The sequence below is a fragment of the Salvelinus sp. IW2-2015 genome, unplaced genomic scaffold, assembly GCF_002910315.2.
Source record: "Salvelinus sp. IW2-2015 unplaced genomic scaffold, ASM291031v2 Un_scaffold3163, whole genome shotgun sequence".
Classification (NCBI taxonomy): domain Eukaryota; kingdom Metazoa; phylum Chordata; class Actinopteri; order Salmoniformes; family Salmonidae; genus Salvelinus; species Salvelinus sp. IW2-2015.
In genome coordinates, this window is record NW_019944451.1 from 59,304 (window position 1) to 72,180 (window position 12,877).

The 12,877-nt window shown below is 36.0% G+C and overlaps 1 long non-coding RNA gene across 1 annotated transcript; it reads left to right on the plus strand.

Moving 5' to 3' along the window:
- The first annotated feature begins 224 nt into the window (after positions 1-224).
- Positions 225-1,476, plus strand: LOC139025726 (uncharacterized). The gene is made up of 3 exons (XR_011477329.1): positions 225-290; positions 800-824; positions 1,442-1,476. It is a non-coding gene; the product is annotated as an uncharacterized lncRNA (long non-coding RNA).
- Positions 1,477-12,877: the final 11,401 nt, after the last annotated feature.

Below are 12,877 nucleotides of genomic sequence, written 5' to 3' on the forward strand. Positions count from 1 at the left end.
AAAAGGACTGAACCAATTTCACAAGGTTTTGCGTCGTGTCCAGGGTTCCAAAGGATTGTCAAGAGCTCCTAAACCTCCACTACCTCTCTAACCAACCCAGTTTGGAAAGAATTCTCTTTAAAATCATTTCTTCCACAGTCAGGAATCTTTACAAATTCCATGATGAATAGAATTGGATGATCAAGGTTTACAGATGCTTCAGGACTATATCAACAAAACTATCAAACTAAACTCTGTTGAAATGATGTGATATGCAAACACTTGTTACGGTTAGAGTAATGATTATAGTGGTTATAGGGGGTAAATAAGGGTTAAGAGGTAAATAAGGGTTATAGGGGTAATAAGGGTTATAGTGGTAATAGGCGTTAATAAGGGGTGATAGCTGGTAATAAGGGGAATAAGGGTGTATAGGGTAATACGGGTTAGGTGTAATAATGGGTTATAGTGGTTTATAGGGGTAATAAGGTATGGGGGGGTAATAAGGTTTATAGGGGTAATAGGGGTTATAGTGGTAATAAGGGTAATAGGGGTTAATAAGCGGTTAGGGTAATAAGCGGGTTATGGGAATAAGGTTATAGGGTAATACGGGGTATAGGGGTAATTAAGGGTTATTAGGGTTATAGGTAATACGGTTATAGGGGTAATAAGGGTTATAGGGGTTCAAACGGGTAATAAGGGTTCATTAGGGGGCGTAATAAGGGTTATTAGTGGTTATGGTGGTAATAAGTATAGGGTTAATAAGGGTTTATAGGGTAATAAGGGTATTATAGGGTAATAAGGGTTATAGGGGTAAATTAAGGTTATAGTGGTAATAAGGGTATAGTGTAATAAGGGTTATAGTGTGGTAATATGGGTTATAGGGGTAATAAGGGTTATAGGTGTAATAAGGGGTAATAAGGGTTATAGGTAGTAAGGTGTTATAGGGTAATACGCGGTTATAGGGTAATAAGGGTTATAGGGGTAATAAGGGTAATAGTGGTATAGGGGGTTAATTATGCGTTATAGGGGTTTATAGTGGTAATAAGGGTTATAGTGGGTAAATAAGGGTAATAGGGGTAATAAGGGTTATAGTGAGGTAATTAGGGTTATATGGTTATAAGGAATTAGGTATAGTGCGTTAATAAGCGGTATATAGGGTTAATACGGTTATAGGTGGTAATAAGGCGTTTATAGGGTAATAAGGGTTATAGTTGCGTAATAGGGGTTATAGTGGTTATAGGGGTTATTAGGGGTAATAAGGCGTTATAGGGGTAATTAGGGTATAGTGTTATATTGGGTCTATAGTGGTAATGTAGGGTATATATGGTTATAGGGGTTATAGGGTAATAAGGGTTATAGGGGTAATTAGGGTTATAGTTGGTTATCATGGGTAATTAGGGTTATAAAGGGGTTATAGGGTAATAGGGGTAATAAGGGTTATAGGGGTAATTTAGGGTTATAGTGGTTATAGTGGTAATACGGGTTATATGCGTAATAAGGGTTATAGCGGTATACGGATATAGTGAGTTTATAAGGGTTATAGGGGTTATAAGGGTTATAGGGGTTATAAGGGTTGTATAGGGTCTATAATTGTTATAAGTGTTTTACGGGTAATGAGGCGTTATAAGGGTTATTATGGTTATAATTGGTAATGAGGATTATAAAGCCGCTACCAACCCTCTGATACGGTGTATCTACCCATCTCTTCTATGTCTATATATGCTATATCTATACTCTTCTCTCCCCTCTCTACCCATTCTCTTCTCATGTCTTATATATCTATTAGTCTATACTCCTTCTCTCCCCTTTCTACCCATCTCTCTATGTCTAATATAATCTATAGTCTATACTCTTCCCCGGCTCTCAGTCCATCTTTTCTATGTCTATATGACTATCTACTAGTCTATACTCCTCTCTCTCTCACCCATCTCTTCTCTATGTCTATATATATCTATAGCTTCTACTCTTCTTCTTCCTCTTGTCCATCTCTCATGTCTATATATATCTATAGTCTATACTCTTCTCTCCCCTTCTCTCGCCAATCTCTTCTTGGTCTTATATAAGCTAGTTAGATCATACTCTTTCTCATCACCTCTGCTTCCCATCCTTCTCATGTCTATAATATCATAGGTCTATTACTCTTCTCTCCCTCTTCTCCCATCTCTTCTATGTCTATATATATCATAAGATATACTCTTCTCTTCCCTCTGTCCATCCCTCTTCTATGTCTATATATATCTATAGTTAATCTTCTCCTCCTCTCTCCCCATCTCTTCATCTGTTCTATATATATCTATAGTCTATACTCTTCTCCTTCCCTCTACTGTCCATCTTCTTCTATGTCTAATATATTCTATATATCTACTCTTCTCTCCCCCTACTACCATCTCTCTCTATGATCTAGATATATCTATAGCCTCTCTGTCTCTTCCCTCTGTCCATCTCTTCCTCTGTTTATATCAAATATAAAAAGTATGTAAGAGGGCCAGAATTCTCAGTTTTAATAAATAAAAATACAATTTAATTCTTGATGATGTGCATTGCCATTACTTCTTGTTAATGTTAATAATTGGCTTCCAGCGGGTTGAGTTCAATTCCATTTCAATTCCATCATGTCTAGAAGTACACTGGAAATCCATTATTCTCTCAATGCTTTTCCAATGAGGGACATTTGGAATGAAATGAATTACCCCAACCTGGCCTAACAGTTAGTCAGGTGTGATCTATGATGTTTACCTGGCGATCTTATATGAATAATCATACTTACCATGAGTACATACTAATTGTCTGAATGATAATTCTTATCATGTTACCTATAGATACTATATATGTTCTGAATGTAATTCTATCACTGTTACAATAGAGATCACTATTATATTTCTGAATGTAAGTTCTATCACTGTTACCATAGAGATACGTTATATGTTTCTAATGTAATTCTGATCAACTGTACCATAGGATTACTACTTATATGTATCTGAATGTTATTCTATCACTGTTACCAATAGAGATCACTATTATATGTTCTGAATGTTAATTCTATCACTGTTACCATAGAGATACTATTAATTTCTGAATGGTAACTTCTATCACTGTTACCATAGGAATTACTATTATATGTTCTGAATGTAATTTCTATCCACTGTTACCATAGCAATACATTATATGTTCCTGAATGTAATTCTATCACTGTTTTTTTATTTATTTATTCAAAAATTGGGGTGGATCAGCTTAATATTGCGGAAAGAATGTTGCTTCCAATTAAATTGTCTGCATCATTTTCAATCCCCCATATTTTTTGGCGGTAAATATATATATCCATACACGTATGCAGACATATACACATATATACATACACATACCTATATAGACAGTACTTTTTTAAAGGAATATACCTTTATATTATTCCCCGGCAAACCCTACCACGATCCCCCAAATTGAGCTAACTGATAAACATTTCTGTTTTACCTTTCAATTTATACATCTTATACACATTTTACAGACACTGTCTACTTTATAATAGTTCTCTCGTTGTTGTTCTTAGCTCCTTCCTCTATTCTGTTGTCCATCCAGTTTTGCATTTCTACTTGTAAATTGTGCTATTCACAAAAGCTCCGCACTATACACATTTCACAGATCCCGTATGCCCTACATTGTTTATCTTGTTATTAGTCCCCACCCTTCAGTTCCACTCAACCCCTCCAATCTATCTTACCACATCATCCATTTCGGATTTTGTATTTGCCATATATTTTTCAAACTGCCGGCTGTGATGCTTCAACAAAAGATTGAACCTTCCTATTCTCAGAGCCTTCTACGGATTGTAAATTAAAAATAAACATTTTTGCTAAAATTAATTATTATATTATTGAATTGATTGACTATGCGACTCTTCAAATTCCCCCAGTATTGCTATCTGCTAGCTGTTTAGTTCAGGCAAATGTGGCAAATTCTACAAGCCATTCCTGGACCTATGACCAAAACGAGCTAACATACGGACAAATACCAAAATAAATGAGCTAATTACTCTGCCTCTCACAGCAGAATCCGCAGAGCTGGAAGTTGTATCCCCATATATATAACATTCTATTAGTTGCAAGAATTTGTACAGTAATTTTAAATTGAAAAATTAGGAAGTTTGAATCCCGGCGTTGTTTTGCGTATCAATCATAAACCATGTGCCATGTGAATAGGGTACATCGAAAATCTCTTCCCACATTTTGCAATTTATATGGCCACATTCTGTTCAGTTTTGGTCCATTAAATTAAATTGGTATATGTTTTATTTATCACACTTTTCTTTTAACCATTTAGTTCTAATACAGGGCCGACATACAAGTTCCTTACTTTTTTTCCCCTTTTCTACTTGCCTCTTCCATTTTTGTGGTAATGCTGCAATTGATTGGTGGTGTAATTTTGGTAGAGCAGACATTTCCATTATGTCTGTGTTAGCTGCATGTGGTGACATTACTCCAACCAGTCCTATTTATGATATTTCATTCACAAGAATTATACCTTTTTTAAACATTTCTTCGATAAATACAGTTTTTTTTATCAATTACTAATTTTAATTAAACCACAATATTTGTTGCTACTATTTGTCCGTCCTTCAGGGGATAAAACTGAAATTGGCAAACCAACTTTCCAAGGCTTGTTTAAAAAATAAAGATATATTTGTTAGATTATTTTTCCTTTTCAAAACTACCGAAAGTGAGCAGCGTTGTAATCTGAATTAAAAGGGAAAAAGGCCCTTCTTGAAAATAGATGGACATTCGTACCAATTTACTAGAGAGAACCAGTTTGGATTTAAGTATAACTTTTGTCATGACTGATGCCTTTTAGTGAGAGGTCTAATGCTTTATATTTATTTAATTTCTGCCCCTCCGAATTCATATTCGTTATATAAATAGGCCCGTTTAATTTTATTGGCTTGCCGTTCCAAATAAAATGGAATATTTTTGCTTCATATAATTTTAAAAAAGCAGGTCACATATGGTGTTAGGCCAAAAACCATAAGCAAATAGGTAAAACTGTGATAGATTAAAGAGTTAATCAGGCGGTGATTTCCCACAAATAGACAGGTATTTTCATTTCCATGGAAGAGATTTTCGATGTACCCATTCCATTTCTTATCTATTTTTGACTAACTTTCGTATAAAATTCTTATTGGAGTGAGATCATTTCTTTCTTTTGGATTTGTTTATGACCGAGTATGTCCACATCTCCGTTCAGACCATTTAATGTGGTAAACTACATGGGCAATGTTAAAATGTGTATTTTTTAGTGATCCAATACGTTAATATGGTTACATTTATTCATAATTTGGTTTTAATCCAAGAGAAGGAAGCAAATTGTATCTAGATCCTCTAAGAGGCCGTGGAGAAGACTCTAGTGTGGTTTTAAAAGAAACATGAATCATCAGCGTACAATGACACCTTAGTTTTTTAAGCCCTGGATTTCTAATCCCTTAATATTAATGTTTGATATAATTTTAGCAGCTAAACATTTCGATCGGCAATAATAAATAGATATTGCCGATAGTGGACAACCTTGTTTTACTCCTCTAGATAGTTTAAAACCTTTCTGAGATGTAGCCATTATTTACTATTTTTACCAAACCTAGCGTTACGTATACATTTAATTAATAACCCCATTTTATAATGGAGATTTCCCAAAATTGAAATATTCTAGGCATTTATATTATAAAACTCCAGTCGTACTTTATCAAAAGCCTTTTTCAAAATCAGCTAATTGAAAACCAGGACCTGGTGTCCCCATATTTCATAGTGTTCTATTTGTTTCCAGTACTTGCCTTAATTATCTCCATGTATCGTCCATGGAAAAAAACTGTCTGATTAGGATATAATATCTGACAAAACTTTTTTTTATTTTATGCGCCAAGCATTTTGCTAGGATTTTTTGCCATCACAAACACTGAAGTGTAAGAGGGTCTCCAATTTTTTTAAATGGACTGTATCTTTATATATACCACTTGGGTTCCTGTTTCAAGTAATAACGATATCAGGACCTTCTTGTTGCGTGTCTGATAAATCTTACCATTGTATATAGGAGTGGTTAAAACAAGCTAATTAATGGTCCTTGAGTATATCAAAAAAAATGTATTACTTCCACTGGTATTGCCATCCAGCCCTGGAGTTTTACCATCCTAAAAAACGGCCCCAATGCATCAAAGTAGTTCCTCCTCTGTAATTATGCCTTTCACATGAGTCTTTCTGTATAGATGTTAATTTTACATTATTATTAGAGAAAAAATCCATACATTAGTTTTCATTAGTGGAGATGGAGGAGCCTGAAACGAAAACATATTCTTCAAAGTACTTTACTCCTCTTTCAAAATATTAAATTTGGTGAATCATGCGTGAACTCCATCATGTAACAAGTTTTAATACGTTTGTTTTTCGGTTAGCATTTTCTATATTTGAAGATTGAACAAAAGAATTTGGCTGCATGTTTTCCCCATATTCCATCTCAGTTCGCTTAATTTTTATAATATATTACACTGGTCTTTCTTGAATAAGTTTCCTCCTATTTCTTTTGGTTTTCCTCTAACTTATTTGCTGTGCCTCTATGGTACCGTTTTTATTGTTAATTAACTGTACTGTTAGTCTTCAATTCCTTGGACTCTTTTTGATCTAAAATTTCTTTTGGTTTTTTATAGATGAGGTACTGAATTTGCATGGCCCTAAAGCACACTTAAAAGTGTCCCATACAATAAGCGGATCGCTGTAACCTATGTTAGATGTTTTTGGAACTAGTGAATGTAACGCGCCAATGTAAACTCAGATTTTTTTACATAAATATGAACTTTATCAAACAAATCATGCATGTATTGTGTAACATGAAGTCCTATGAGTGTCATCTGATGAAGATCAAAGGTTAGTGATTAATCTTAGCTATATTCCTGCTTTTTGTGACTGCTATCTTTGGCTGGAAAAATGTCTGTGCTTATTGTGGTTTGGTGTGACCTAACATAATCGTTTGTAGTGCTTTCGCTGAAAAGCATATTTGAAATTGGACACTTTGGTGGGATTAACAACAAGATTACCTTGCAGTTGCCGTACCAGGAGGTGATACAGATATGTGTCCAACTGAATGAAACGGGGGAAGATGTGTCCAACTGAATGAAACGGGGGAAGATGTGTCCAACTGAATGAAACGGGGGAAGATGTGTCCAACTGAACGAAACGGAGGAAGATGTGTCCAACTGAATGAAACGGGGGAAGATGTGTCCAACTGAACGAAACGGAGGAAGATGTGTCCAACTGAACGAAACGGAGGAAGATGTGTCCAACTGAATGAAACGGGGGAAGATGTGTCCAACTGAATGAAACGGAGAAAGATGTGTCCAACTGAATGAAACGGAGGAAGATGTGTCCAACTGAATGAAACGGGGGAAGATGTGTCCAACTGAATGAAACGGGGGAAGATGTGTCCAACTGAATGAAACGGAGAAAGATGTGTCCAACTGAACGAAACGGAGGAAGATGTGTCCAACTGAATGAAACGGGGGAAGATGTGTCCAACTGAATGAAACGGGGGAAGATGTGTCCAACTGAATGAAACAGAGGAAGATGTGTCCAACTGAATGAAACGGGGGAAGATGTGTCCAACTGAATGAAACGGAGGAAGCTATCAAATGTCAATCAAGTTACCACCTCTGATTTGGACTCTAATCAATCAATCAAATGTATTTATAAAGCCCTTCTTACATCAGCTGATGTCACAGAGTGCTGTACAGACACCCAGCCTAAAACCCCAAACAGCAAGGAATGCAGGTGTAGAAGCACGGTCTAACACACTTCCTGGAAACCAGAAGATATCAATAATGGATGTTCGATTTATTGGTGTTGTTTATGTTGGTGTAGTCTGTGGTCTGACCACTGCTGAGTTTATTTCCAGTAACTNGGAGGAAGATGTGTCCAACTGAATGAAACGGAGGAAGATGTGTCCAACTGAATGAAACGGAGGAAGTTGTGTACAACTTGGTGTATTCTGTGATCTGACCACTGCTGAGTTTATTTCCAGTAACTGAAGTAGTTCACAGTAAGAGTTGACACAAGGATGTGTGTGTAGAGTTAGAAAATGTGGTTCCTAACAACACTGTGGTCAGAGCAGCACTGGACTGTTTAACACCTCAGACTCAGCAGCTGTAGATTCTTCAGTTGAGGCCTTTTCTCAGTAAGAGTAGAGGAGACTGGGGAACAAACTAACACTTTTAGACTTTAGTTTATTAGGAAAATATTATTTAAGTTGGATTGATCATATTTTTATACAAACAACATATCTCAGCTACCATTACACACTAAGTATGTTCCTAGGAAGTACCAGTCATTTACAATTCAACCAAAAGTGGAGGGAATTAAATATTACAATTAACCAAGTAGGTGAATGTTCCACAGTGTAACGGCTGTCATCTTCCTCGTCTGAGGAGAAGTTTGAAGGATCGGAGGACCAATGTGCAGCGTGGTAATTGTTCATCTTGTTTTAATAAAGGTGAACACTCAACATACAAAACAACAAAAGTGACAACCGAAACAGTTCTATCTGGTGCAGACAAACAAAGACTGAAAACAACCACCCTCAAAACCCAACACAAAACAGGCTAAATATGGTTCCCAATCAGGGAAAACGATTGACAGCTGCCTCTGATTGAGAACCATATCAGGCCAAACACAGAAATAGCAAAACATAGAAATACAAACATAGACTGCCCACCCCAACTCACACCCAGACAAAACAAAGGAAATAAAGGTCAGAATGTGACACACAGGTCAATAATTTAACAAAAAGAGAGGCGACAAGTATATTTACTTCAGGGCCTCAAAACCCTTTTTCTTCTTCAATAAAACTAAAAGTCATCAATGGATTTAAACAAAACCTCTTGGTCATGTAGAGACACTAACCAACCATTATCACATTGAATAAGAGCTTTCTACCTGGTTTCTAATTGGACTTATTTATCTGTTACAACTGACCCTGTGTTACTTTGTTCCCCAGTCTACCCTACCTTCATGGAAAATATTTAAAATGACTGCTTCTCTTAAGTAAAACATTTCTAACTTCTTCAATCACCATAAAAATGTTAAACAGCTGAAGCAGGTCACACAATTTTACTTAATTACTATTTACTTCATGTAAAATGACCTTTGTAGTTGTGATTTAAAGRTGTGGACGTTTATTTKCTAAYTGTWTACATGTAGTGTTGCCTTGAATGTTGGCWTGTATGATGTATGATATACTATGAATCAGTTTCATATTTCATGAAACTACAGGAATCCTTTGTTTCAGGGAAACATTATATTTGTTCAACATGCGTGTGGGGAGGAGTTCCCCTTTCTGTCCAATGAGGTCATTTCTGGACAATATTTCAGCAAGTAAAATGATGGTTCTACTTTAGAATGTGGAACACACAGCCAATAGGGAGGTTTGATTGTTAATATGTGTATTTATTATCATCACCGACAGTACCTCTGATATGTGTATTTATACACTACCGCTGTATCGTACCAACTCTATATGTGCTATTTATAACTAACCAGTAGTCTCAACCTTCTGAATATGTGTACTTTATACTACAATGGCCAGTAGCCACCTCCTGATGTGTTTATTTATAGCTACCACAGTACTTCTGAATTATGTGTATTTATTCTACTCCACAGTACTCTCTGATATGTGTATTTATACTCCACAGTACCCTTGATATGCTTTATCTTATACTAGGGACAGTAACCAAGCCTTGATATGTGTTATGATTTATCTACTCACAGTACAACCTCTGGATGTGTGGTATTTAATACTACCCTAGTACAACCTGCTGATGTGTGTATGTTATACTACGCAGAACACGTTACCAACTCTGGTAGTGGGTGTTAATCTATACAACCAAGGTATAACTCTGATGATGTGTAGTTTATTCTACACAGGTATCTCAATCTTCTGTAGTGTTGTATTTAAATATACCACAGGTTACCAACCCTCTGGTATGTATATCTATACTAATCACAGGTGACCACCCTTGATGTGTGTATTAGTAGTACAGCTACTTCTGATTATGGTGTAGTCTCGATTCTCCAAGACCTCCTGATATGTGTATTATATTCTATCGCAAGGGTACTCTGGATGATGTGTTTTAATTCTAGCCACAGTACCTTGAATGTGTATTTAATACTACAACAGGTACCTCTGATAATGTGTATTGTATATAGCCCTACAGAGACCGCAACCTCTGATATGTGTATTATATACACAGTATCGCACCCTCTGATATTGTGTATTTGATACTTCTACCAATACCAACCTCTGATATGTGTATTTAATACGAATTTACCGAGTGTCTTGTGATTAAGTGTGTTTAGTATACACAGTACCCCTACCTCTGATGTGCTGTATTTCAACTACCAAGTCCTTCTTGATATGTGTATTTATTCTTATCACAGTACCTCTGATATGTGTATTGTATATCTACAAAGTATCCTCCTTGATATGTGTTATTTAATACTAGCCTCAAGTAACAACCTTCTGAATCTGTTGTATTTATACAACACAGGACCAACCTCTGATGTTTGGTATTATATCTAATACCATTAGTACCGTGGTCCCAAGTTCTTTGATGTGTTGTATTTATACTACAAGTTACAACTCTGGTATGTGTATATAATACAACCAGTACCTGATATGTGTATTTATTCTAACACAGTACTCAACCCTTGATATGTGTATTTTATACTACGCATGCACAGTCTATCCAACCCTCTGGTAATTGTATATTTTATACACGAATTACGTCACCCTCTGATGTGTGTATTTATAATACACAGTACCGCTTCTGATATGTGTAAAGATTATTCTCAATACCACTCTTTTGATATGTGTATTTATACACTAACAGTACCCAACCTCATTATGTGGTATTTATACTACCACATGTACCACCTCTGATATGTGTAATTTATTCTAACCACAGTTTACACCCCTGATATGTGTAAATATATACAAAGTACTCAACCTCTGATAGTGTGTTAATTACTATGAGTACTCACCTCTAATATTGTTGTATGTTTACTTCCGACAGTAAACTCTGATGGTATTTTATACTACTACAGTTCCTCTATGTGTATTTATTAACTAACGAAAGTACTCTGAAATGTATATTATACTACCAGTATCCTCTTGTTATTTATCTACCACAGATCCTCTGATATGTGTATTTATACTACCGAACAGTACCCAGCCTCTGATTATGTTCGTATTTATCACCAGTACATCCCCTGTAATGTGTATTATACAACCCAAGTACTGCATATGTGTATCTTTATACAATACTAAGATCCTTTCACTGATATGTGTATTTATAGCTACACAGTACAATACCTCTGATTGTGTATGTTATTCCTAAACGCACAGTAAACCAACCTTGATATGTGTATTTTATACGTAACATGTTACAACGACCTCTGGTATGTGTATATTTATACTACCACAGTACAGGCAACCCTTATTGTGTAATATACTTCCACAGTACCTACTCTGATATGTGTATTTATATGCTAACCACAGTACGCGATCTGATATGTGTATTTATGACTACTACAGTACTTTGATATTATATTATACTACACAAGTACGCTTTGATATGTGGTATTTATGACTTCACATGTACTTCTTGGTATGTGTATTTATAGCTACCTACGTAACTCTGATATGTGTATTTAATACTACTACAGTTCCTTCTGATATGTGTTTACTACCAGTGTACATTCTGTATGTGTATTATTACTACAAACGTACAGGCTCTGATACTGTTGTAATTTATACTAACAGTACCAACCTCTGAGTATGTGTATTTATACTACACGGTTACTTGTTATGTGTATTTAGTTCTCAACAGTACTCTGATATATGTGTATTTATAGCTACACAGTACCGCTTGTACTTGTATTTATCATACTACCGACAGTACATATCCGGACTGAATATGTTGTATTTTGAACTAAGAGTACCAACACTCTATATTGTTATTTATGCTACCAGAAAGTAGTTGGATAGCCCTCCTTGATATGTGTATTTATACTACCTACAGTACCCCTCTTGATATGTGTATTTTACTACAGTTCCCCAGGAGGCTCCTAACAGAGTCACATTTCACTGTCTTTCCTGGTGGGTAAGACAGAAGAGGTTGATGTCTTGCCTGTTCAGAAGTGTGCAGGGTGTAGTTTTTTCCATAATGAAAAGATTAGAAATGGGTACATTTAGTTTTTCTTCTCTCTATGATATCTGTCAATGCCTCAAGTTACTCGTGAGTGGCGTCCTTCCTAACAATAATTGTTGGATATCTGCTATGATATTGGAGAAGATGTGTCCTGTTGCGTTAGATTAGGTGCGTTCAATGACTGGCAACCATGGAGGGTGGATAAAGACTCCTCTGTATGAAGAGTGAGTCCTGTCTGGTATAATTAGTGGTCAGAATGGACAAGGAGGGTTGGATAACTCCTCTGTATGAAGATGAGTCCTGTCTGGTATAATTAGTGGTCAAGACTGGACAAGGAGGTTGGATAAACTCTTGTATGAGATGAGTCCTGTCTGTATAATATAGTGGTCAAGGACTGGACAGGAGGGTTGGATAATACTCTCTGTATGAAGATGTAGTCCTGTCTGGTATAATTAGTGGTCAAGAATGGACAAGGAGGGTTGGATAAACTCCTCTGTATGAAGATGAGTCCTGTCTGGTATAGATAGTGTCAAGACTGGACAAGGAGGGTTGGATAAACTCCTCTCTATGAAGATGAGTCCTGTCTGTATAATTAGTGGTCAAGACTGGACAAGGAGGTGGATAAACTCCTCTGTATGTGGAACACGTGTGATTTTATCATGTTTAACA